Here is a 9,175-nt window from a genome sequence, read left to right on the forward strand (position 1 = left end):
ATTATCGGTTTCACATGGGCCAGAATTATCAGAATTAACATAATTATAGGTGCGTTCGCTACACACTGACATTCACGGAATGCGATAAAAAGAAACTAAAGTCACCACCTTAATCCCCCGGTCATGTCTCTTGGGCGGTCGCTTATGCCGGTGGTCGCCCATCGCACAAACAAGATTCTGTGACGTCATATGCACACGTCAAGCAGGGACGTCAGAGCCGGCCCTGCTTGATATGTTTTATTTAATATCTTGATTATGTGTTCGAAGTTTGAGATAAAATATGTATAATTTTGGGGGGACGAAACCTGTCCAAATATTGAGGCGCCATGCAAGACTTGGATCCGCCCTACGTGGGTCTCACCAGACTCATAGAGGGTCATCATGGAGCCGCTATAGCTTTTTTCCAAGGAGACGAGACGAACGTTCGAGAGAGTCTCCTCTTCGCACCACTTCTATTTGGACGACGTAGCTTCCACAATAAAACAACTTGTCCTACCATCAATATCAACAATAACTGGCTTCCTCTTTCTTCCTTCCGTTCCCATCAATTACCTTCAGAAGTTGATATATACGGCGCAAACTGTTTCTGTTTTGCTTTTGTTTTGTTATTTTTTTTTTGCTCCAAAATTCGTTTACAATCACGCGAATTTGTTTATGTGGAATATCTCTTCAACTGCATGGATCTCATGAGTGTTTGAGCAGAATTTGACACCGTGTACCAGTCGGAACAGATTCTGACCAATATGTCGCGAAACGTAGTTTCTGCATCTATGTAACGACTGTGGAGCGACTCAGCCATGAATGCATGGTTTACCACTTGTGGGAGCGAAAACTGAAACTCCAAGAATGACCAGCGAAGCTGGGGTCGCCGTCGAAGGAGTGGACGAAACAAAATACGCTCCTTTAAAATTTTCGATTGGGCATACTTTTTTAGGTAATTATCTTCAAGAATGAAACTCACAAGGACTAAAGTGCAATTGTAGCTAACAAACTTGGGAATGTCTGTTTCGCTCCCGTAGAAACCCGTGTATTGGCAGCAGACGGAATTGAACAATATTCACAACTTCGCTGTGAACTACGTAACAATGAAAAATATATGAAGCCCGGCGTAATGTTCGAGTCGTCTTAGCGAATAATTTTCATGTAATTTCCTTGGGGATAGTTTTGATGAAATAGGAGTTGCAGTAGATGGTCATTGCGTAACATTTAGAACTTCAGAGTGAAATAAGTAAGTGCGACAAGTAAAGGAAAGTCGGAGTAATGTTAGAGTAGTCGTAGCGGCAAATTTTTTTATAATTTGTTTCAGGATAAATTTCTTAAAACCAGAGTTACACCGTTTTCTGTAACCATACTCCCTCCGAAGACGGTCATGTATAGACAGCAGACGGTAATTTAGTAACGATTGCAACTTCACTATAAACTATCTATTTATGGCAAGTAAATGAAACTCGGCGTAATGGTAGATTTATTGCCGCGATCGATTACAGTTTAATTTTTTTTTCTAGATACCTGCTTTATACTGAAAGTTGGCTTTGCCACAATAATTACCCATTATTCCAATGGAAGCCGATTCCGCAAAATATTGTCCGTCGATCTATACTGTGGTTGATCAGTCCTGGTGCTAAGGTTGGTGGCGCCACCTGGCGTTAGGAAGCGAGCGCATTCTGGGGATACTGCGCTCTGTTGGCGGTAGGGAGCCCTGCCAGCGGCGGCGGCGGCGGCTTGAATGTGGTTTAATTGTGCCACGTGTGAGATCCGGATCTTGCTCAGGAAGCAGGTAGTTTTCGCTGCTATTCTTTCTTATCTAACAGTTTCAGAAGTCATTTTTCTGCAAAAATTACACAGAACACTTTCCCTGCCGCTCACGTAATTCTAGCGCTCATGATGAACGCAAGAATTAACGCCGATTTTACGATGCTGCCTAGTAATGGCAGGAAATGTGTTCTAGCAGACGACAACATAACTCGGCGTACCACAAGGGACGTCACTTGTAGGTGGCGCCAGGGTATGTCCTCGAGGCCAATATAAATAGGTGTCTGACGGCTTTTAGCTTCAAGAGCAAAGCATTGGACAGTATGACCCGCATCAGCATAAAACTCAAACACAAAAGGTGCGCACTAATTAGTAGGTGTATGGACGACTGTAACTGTAACTGTAACTGCAAATTGTTTGACATTGTGACACCAATCGACGCAGTGAATTGTGGGGCCTGCCATTACTCTTAGAAGTCTAAAAGTGGTCTCCGGAATTTTTATTGTTGCAAACCGCTTATGAAATGCTGGAAGGTATGACGGAAGGCAGACGTTGGAAGGTATGACGGTGGAGGAGACGCTAGTGTGGGCAGTCCATGATAGACACTTCCACTAATTCAACGCGAATGAACTATTCCCGTGGATTGACATTAGATTAGCCTTTAGTAAGTGCGAGCAACCCACGCTTTTAAGTTAGCAGAGACGGGTGGAAAACGGCAGGTTTTTTTTTTTTTTCACTGCATTAAGAGCAGAAACTGTATGTACCAGCTGTTGCTTAGATAAATGGATGGTGGGCGAAGTTCTGTAAATTTTCATGCAACAAACAGGCTATTTTTTAGCGAAGTTCGTCATAAGCAACGTTTGAGAACGCTTTGGAACGCCCTGCGGATTGTCTTTGAAGAATACTTTGAAACATTGTCTGACCCACTCTTCCCCAGGAAACATACAGCTCGTAGTCCAAAAGCTCATGAGCCGTCGCTTCGGCTCAGTAATAAGATTACTTGTATGAGTAAATAAATCAGGCCTCATGAACAAGTACCAAACAAGAAACTCAACGTATAGTTAACCATTTCACACTTTTAATGACCGCAAGTTGAGTTTCTTGTGCGCTGTTGAAGCAGGTCACAATTCAAATATGAAACGGAAAATTTTTTATCTACATTTCATATGCATACAACCAGATACGGCAGTTGACAGGGCAACGTCGTCAGTATATATTATCACCTGAGGGTACGAGGGCCCAGTGAAGATCATTCAAATATGAAAACAGGAAGTGATATGTAACTCAGAAGAAAGCCACAAAAATACGTAATTTCTGCATTGTAGAACGGTTTCCCGCTGAACAAAATTGTAGCGCGTTATGAACTGCGAAGTTTTGTGGTGCGTTAACTCTTTAAATCAGAACTTGAATGTGACAGCCTGCCACACTGCTTCCTGTGGGTCCCTTTTGACATCGTTGCTAATACCTAGGTATTCGATTTCCTTAAAAAAGTGTTAAGAAACTGAAGCTAAACATCAGTTACGGTGTGCACCACATAGAAGAGACCTACGTCTCATAATATTGTTACGGTGAACAAGGCGTGTAAGTAAAGGTGCATTTAACACACTGTAAAGCTACGTGCCCACTAGCGTCGAACTTGCCGTGCCGCCCTGCCGACGGCCGCAGCGGCGTCGCGACGCGCTGAGGGTGAAGGCTGCGGCGCGACGCCGCTGGCAGCCGTTGGCAGAACGGCACGGCAATTTCGACGCTTGTGTGCACGTAGCTTAAAGCTCGTGGTGACGACGACGACAGAGTGGTCGAAACATGCCCTCGCAGTGCTCGTGGCGCGAAGTCGGGCTGCTGGGACTACCCTCAGTGTGGTTGCGCCGAGGAAAAAGAAGCTGAAATCCACACGAGAGAATGACGTGGGCCAATGGGAAGTGGCCACAAGCAAGGAGCTGCGGAGGCGAGGCTAGAACGGGGGAGAACGCCGGGAGGAGTGGACGGAGCACGTTCGAGGAGCGCGACTGCCACCTGACTCGAAGCTCGTCGGGTTTTCGGGACCCGAGCTCGAGAAGCGTTAACCCGGGCGCCTTGGCATTCCGGGGCCGCGGCGCGACTCCTGAGTCGTGGAGGCGCGCAACATTAGAGTTTATCTAACCGTTTTCGACGGTCCGCTCCGGTATCAGCGGCACGCTCAGCGCAACCGGAGCCAATGCCGTTCGCGGCTAAGCGCGGCACGCATGCGCAATGGCGCTCGCGCTTGCTATCGGAGCGGAGCGGATCGTGAAAAACGGTCAGCTAAAACTCTCCATTGGCGTGCTCCGCTCTTGGACGACCCGTTGCCTGCTACCCGTCGTCTACCGGCAGTGGCCGGTTGCTTCCTGCCCGCTGCAACAGAGTGCTCGATCCTGAGCGTGTGCCAAGCGGACGGTTGTCTCACAGAACAGGGAGGATTTTAGAGAAGCAAAGGTCTAGCTTTGCCTGTAGTGCCAGAAAAAGCGTAGTGGCGGCGTCGTGAACTACCCAGTACGCCCGCTTGATGGCGCTGTAAACACGGCTTTGTAAACATGGCGGATGCTTTTTGCACAGGCCGCTTGAGCTCCTTAATAACATGGCTGCCCTCGCACGGCGGCCGCCGGCTCGCTGCTCCACGGCCGGACTCGACTCTCCTCCTCCCGCGCGCGAAAGGGGCGTCGAGTCCGGCCGTGGCTGCTCCTACTGGCTCCTGGCTGGCACGCTGGTCGCGTGTTTACTTGCGCCGCGCTAGTGAAGTGATGTTACGCCAGGTGACCAGATGGCCTCGACTGGCACAGACCACAGTGAGCAGCAAGTGAGAACAAATCGTTTATTGACATCCGCAAGTTTACAGAGGCCAGGACATCATTTCATTTCGATCGCTGCAATTGTACGTCGCTTTCGTGACAACATTTTTTTTTTTTGCCATAACAACTCGTTCACTTGCGCTAAGATTTCGAACGAAGGGCACAAATGAAGTATTGACGGCGACAACGGTTTCCTTTGCACCGTCTTTCTAGCGGAGTGCATAACACTCACCTTCTGTTGGAAGAATCGAATATTCTGGCCTCGACAGCTGCCTTCCGATGCGGAATTTCCCACATTTGTCATTCCACAAGCACTCAATTCCCGTGTTTTGCCAGTCCTCTCAACAACTGATGGACGCAAAAGCACATAACAGCAATAACAGTCACGAAACCGGTGCTCCGCGCACATTGAAACGGTCGGCCGTTGCAGCGGTTTCAATTTGAATTGGCGGCTTTGTGGTTGCGAATTCAGAAACGAGGTGGTGCACCAGTCGGCTGTTCGTAAAAAGTTGCGTACATTTTTGCTCAACGGATGTTTGATGCGGAACTTGTTAATAGTATTTTTAAATAACACATTGTAAGCGAACTGTGTGGGCTCTTTGAGTCACGGAATGAATGTTTTGTATTCTATACCAAAAGTAACATTTTGCCTGCGCCGTCTGGTGGGCTTGATGGTCGAAAACAGCGCTTTAGGTTGGTCACGTAGGGCGTCGATTTTTACGCCGCCTATAGGGAAGACAGGGAACGTCCAAGCTTGAGAGGCCTGGTTGTCTACCAGGACAACGGTTCTTCTTCCTCGACGACGTTACGGCACACGCGATGACGTCATCGTAGCCTCGTGAAGCCTCGCTTTGCATCGTCCCTAGAACCCACGATGCCCTGCGGGCAGCGCCTCATCACGGTGAACACTCGGTGGGGACTGTATTTTATGTTTTCTCTAAAACTTGTGTATTTCCTAGTTTTATTTACGTGTCGTTTAACACCGAGCGGTGATTGGCTGCCGTTTGTCATTCCGCATGTAGCTTTCATGTTTGCTTTCATGGTGTTCGCTCAAGAATGTTTCTTTGTTTCGTTTCCAAGTGTCCTCGTCTATAGTTATTGGCACTGTGGCAAGTTCCAGTCGCCACTGAATACCTGAAAAGAACCAACACGAAGGGGGGGGGGGGGGGGGTTCCCTCCCTCACACACACGTATTCACAGCCAAGAGAGCACCGTGTTGGCTATACGCCTCGAGCGCGGCCTGTAGGGGCGCCACTGTAATCCCCCTAGCGGCCCGTTTCGAAAGCAGGAGCGGGAGTCCCCGGCCCGCTCCCCCCTGTCGCCGTTGCTTTTGGGGCTCGTTCAAGACAGCGATTTACCGTTTGTCCCCGTTCGAAATACCGAATAACGTGGAGCGGGCACTCTGTTTGCAAGCCTGGTGGGTTCACGAGAGTATAAACGTTTATGACGCGATCTTAGAAAGATCTGTATGAGCGCCGGGCGTGTGTCACAGGCCAGCGTCCCGAAGCGAGCATTTGCATGCAGCTGATTGCAATTCCGCTGCCCTGAAATTTAGTGGCAGTGTCTCTGTAAGCAGTGTTTCCTCCGATGGTCATGTTGCGGCCACATGTAAATCGACTTTGTGCACCACAAAATCTAGCGGAGCACTCATACCTGACACCACGCAAGTTACGCCTGCCAATATCACATATCAGATATTGCTCAGTACCCTGCAACAAGCCAATGCGGCATAAATTTCGCAAACATTGTACCAAAGAAGTACGATGGATAATGCAAAATTACACTCCGGAGTCAGCACACGACGACAAATTTAATGCTCGGTCGTCTTGTCCCGAGGTGAGCGCTCGCAAAGAATCATCTGTTACATTTATCCTCCACGAGAATCGCGAAGATGGGCTTATAGAGTAATCCGCGACCGCGACCAAACGCTTCTTCGAAACATCGTCGTATGACACAGGGAGACTGCAGAATCTAGCATAAACCGAAATCAGAGACCCTTATCATATACGACACTCTTCAAACGAGCCCGTGTGTACGAGATTTCGGCGCACGTTAAGGATCTTCAGGTGGTCAAAATTAATCCGGAGCCCTCCACTACGGCGTGCCTCATCGTCTCCGTTGCGTCGGCGTGTTAAACCCTGCAATCAATCAATCAATCAATCAACTCTTTCAACGACACCTCGTATTTCTTGTGAACTGCCTACCCTGTATTCTTCGAAAAATGCGTCCGCCGAGTGATCAGCCGATCGTTGAAGGCGAAAAACAAACGAAAAGTGAACACGCAGCTTGTGTGTGTGATTACTAAAACGTTCGTTCGTCGATTTCGCTCTGCATTTGTAAACAAACGATAGTTGAGCGCCCTCCTCCTCACCCCCCCCCCCATGTCTAGCGAAATATCAGTGCATTTCGCATCTAGTTGGTCTGGTAAATACTACCTTGCTCAAACAAGCGACTTTAGCATTTCAGAAGCTCCTCTCGATTTTTTCGACTATTCTATTTATTCCTGACTTGCAGACCATTCATTTTCCCGTGGTTTCATTAACATATACCTTGGTTCTTACTATACGGCATGAGTGGGCACATATCTGACAATGCACAGCCTTTGAGTGTACTTAACATTTTCGCGTGGCTTATATTCCCATAAAAGGCACAAGTTTTTTGTCAGCTATTGGGTTATCACATCCCCGAAATATATTTTTCTACGCCGTACATATTCGAAGCAAAGCCGCATTTGTTGTTTGAGCTGCAAAACGAACCAACCTCTTACAGTGCCAATGTCAGGTCTAAACGAGGTGACAATAAATAGAATTCACTTGTGCTGACGTGTTCGAAGGCGACAGCGGTGATATGCTGCTGCCGTCGCCGACGACCGCAAGAGCGGCCAAGAAGCGCGCAGAACCGCCTACCCGGGTAGCTCTTGTTGGCGTTCGAGCGCTCTACCAAGACGCAGCTGTTTTTTTAAGCGCCCTAAACGTTCAGTTAGCTTACAGACGTCACCATAACAAGTTATTTAGTGCGCGGAAAGGCAAAGAGAAGCGAAAGAGAACCAAAACACTGCATGACCACCTATCAGCCACGCAGCGCTAATCCCGCAAACGCCGCGGAGAAGCGGCGGCAGGCGGCGCAGCGATCGCGAATCTCGAGGCGTATAGCACAAGTCTCCTCTTCCTTTACCTCCAGCGGCCCCTCGGAGCCCCAGCGTGTCCGGCATCTTTTTTAGCTGAGCCATAGCACATGTCCACAATGCTTGGGGCTACGTACAGTACTTGCTTCCCATTCTTCAGCTGCGGACACATGCGGTGACAATATTCCGAAATCCCCAACGCTGGCACATTTGTTTGTAAGTCTCCTCAGCCATACAGAAACCACTGCCGTGAAGTGAACCCGTGAGGTCGTACGTAGCGCGTCGCAGCACCCCACCCTGTAGGTAAACTGCGGCGTTTGCATCCCTTTCTTTAATGAATAAAGGTTTATTGTATGTCCGCTGGATTGTGCCCCAAATTTCATCCCGTACACGCTTTTTACCGGGGCTACCTTTGAGAAGGATACAAGGAGGAAAGACAAGACGGTAACAGGGCGCTATATCTACGTTAATTGTAATTCTTTCTTATCCCCTAACAATCCAGCAATCCTTCACTCTTCTTGCGTGAACAACTACAACGGTTGGCCCTTACTCCCACTGGCAGGAACGTGCTTCGCACCATTGGGCGGTCCACCCCGTCTGCAACTCACGAACTTCAACGCATCCCTCTTCACATTCGCCAGCGGCTTAGGGTCGCCCCAATCCCGAAACATATGCATCCGACGTTCAATAGGGGAAGGCGAGAAGCTCGTGTCAGAACACTCACAAGGCGGTATGAAACCGACGCCCAAACGCGCTACACGGATATCGCCCATACTCCCAACGGTTCACACACCACCCTCGTCACCCTGGACTCTACCGGCCATCTCGCCACTGCAGCCACCTACAAGCAGCTACCAGTTCCCACAGCAGAGGCACTCGCCGTCGCTCATGCGACCACCACCCACCAAAAACAGCCCTACCTAACCATCATCACCGATTCTCAGCAAGCATGCCGGTGGTATCAAGCTGGCCTGGCACCCCCTCAAGCTCTTCCCATCTTTCACTGTCTCCCCGAAGAAATAGAAATAACAATCATTTGGACCCCTGGCCACTCTGGTCTTGCTGGGAATGAAGCGGCCCATGCCGCAGCCCGCGCTCTCCACAACCGGGCACTCCCCTCTGCAAGGCTAGATACCACAGGACGTCCAGATTCTGCAAGCACCACCTTAACACCGCTGGACTCTACCTATAGCTCCATCCTTTCCCACTACACAAACAACAGAAGAAGGTACCCTCATCCCCACCCATCCCTTACCCCACATGAAGCCTATGTCTATCGCCGACTTCAGACGGAAACTTTCTACAATCACACGATTCTCTCACACATCTCCCCATCCCTCTTCCCCCATAACTGCCAATCGTGTGACCTTCCTCTTACCACCTTCCACCTAGTCTTCTCCTGCCCGCAGCACCCAACCCCCCTTCACTCCCCCACCCTTGAGCAGTGGGAGTCCGCTCTGACCAGCTCGTCACCGGAGCAGCAGCTCTGCCTGGT

Source organism: Haemaphysalis longicornis, unplaced genomic scaffold (genome assembly GCF_048455015.1).
Source record: "Haemaphysalis longicornis isolate Haplotype H1 unplaced genomic scaffold, Haemaphysalis longicornis Haplotype H1 scaffold_9, whole genome shotgun sequence".
Taxonomy (NCBI): Eukaryota; Metazoa; Arthropoda; class Arachnida; order Ixodida; family Ixodidae; genus Haemaphysalis; species Haemaphysalis longicornis.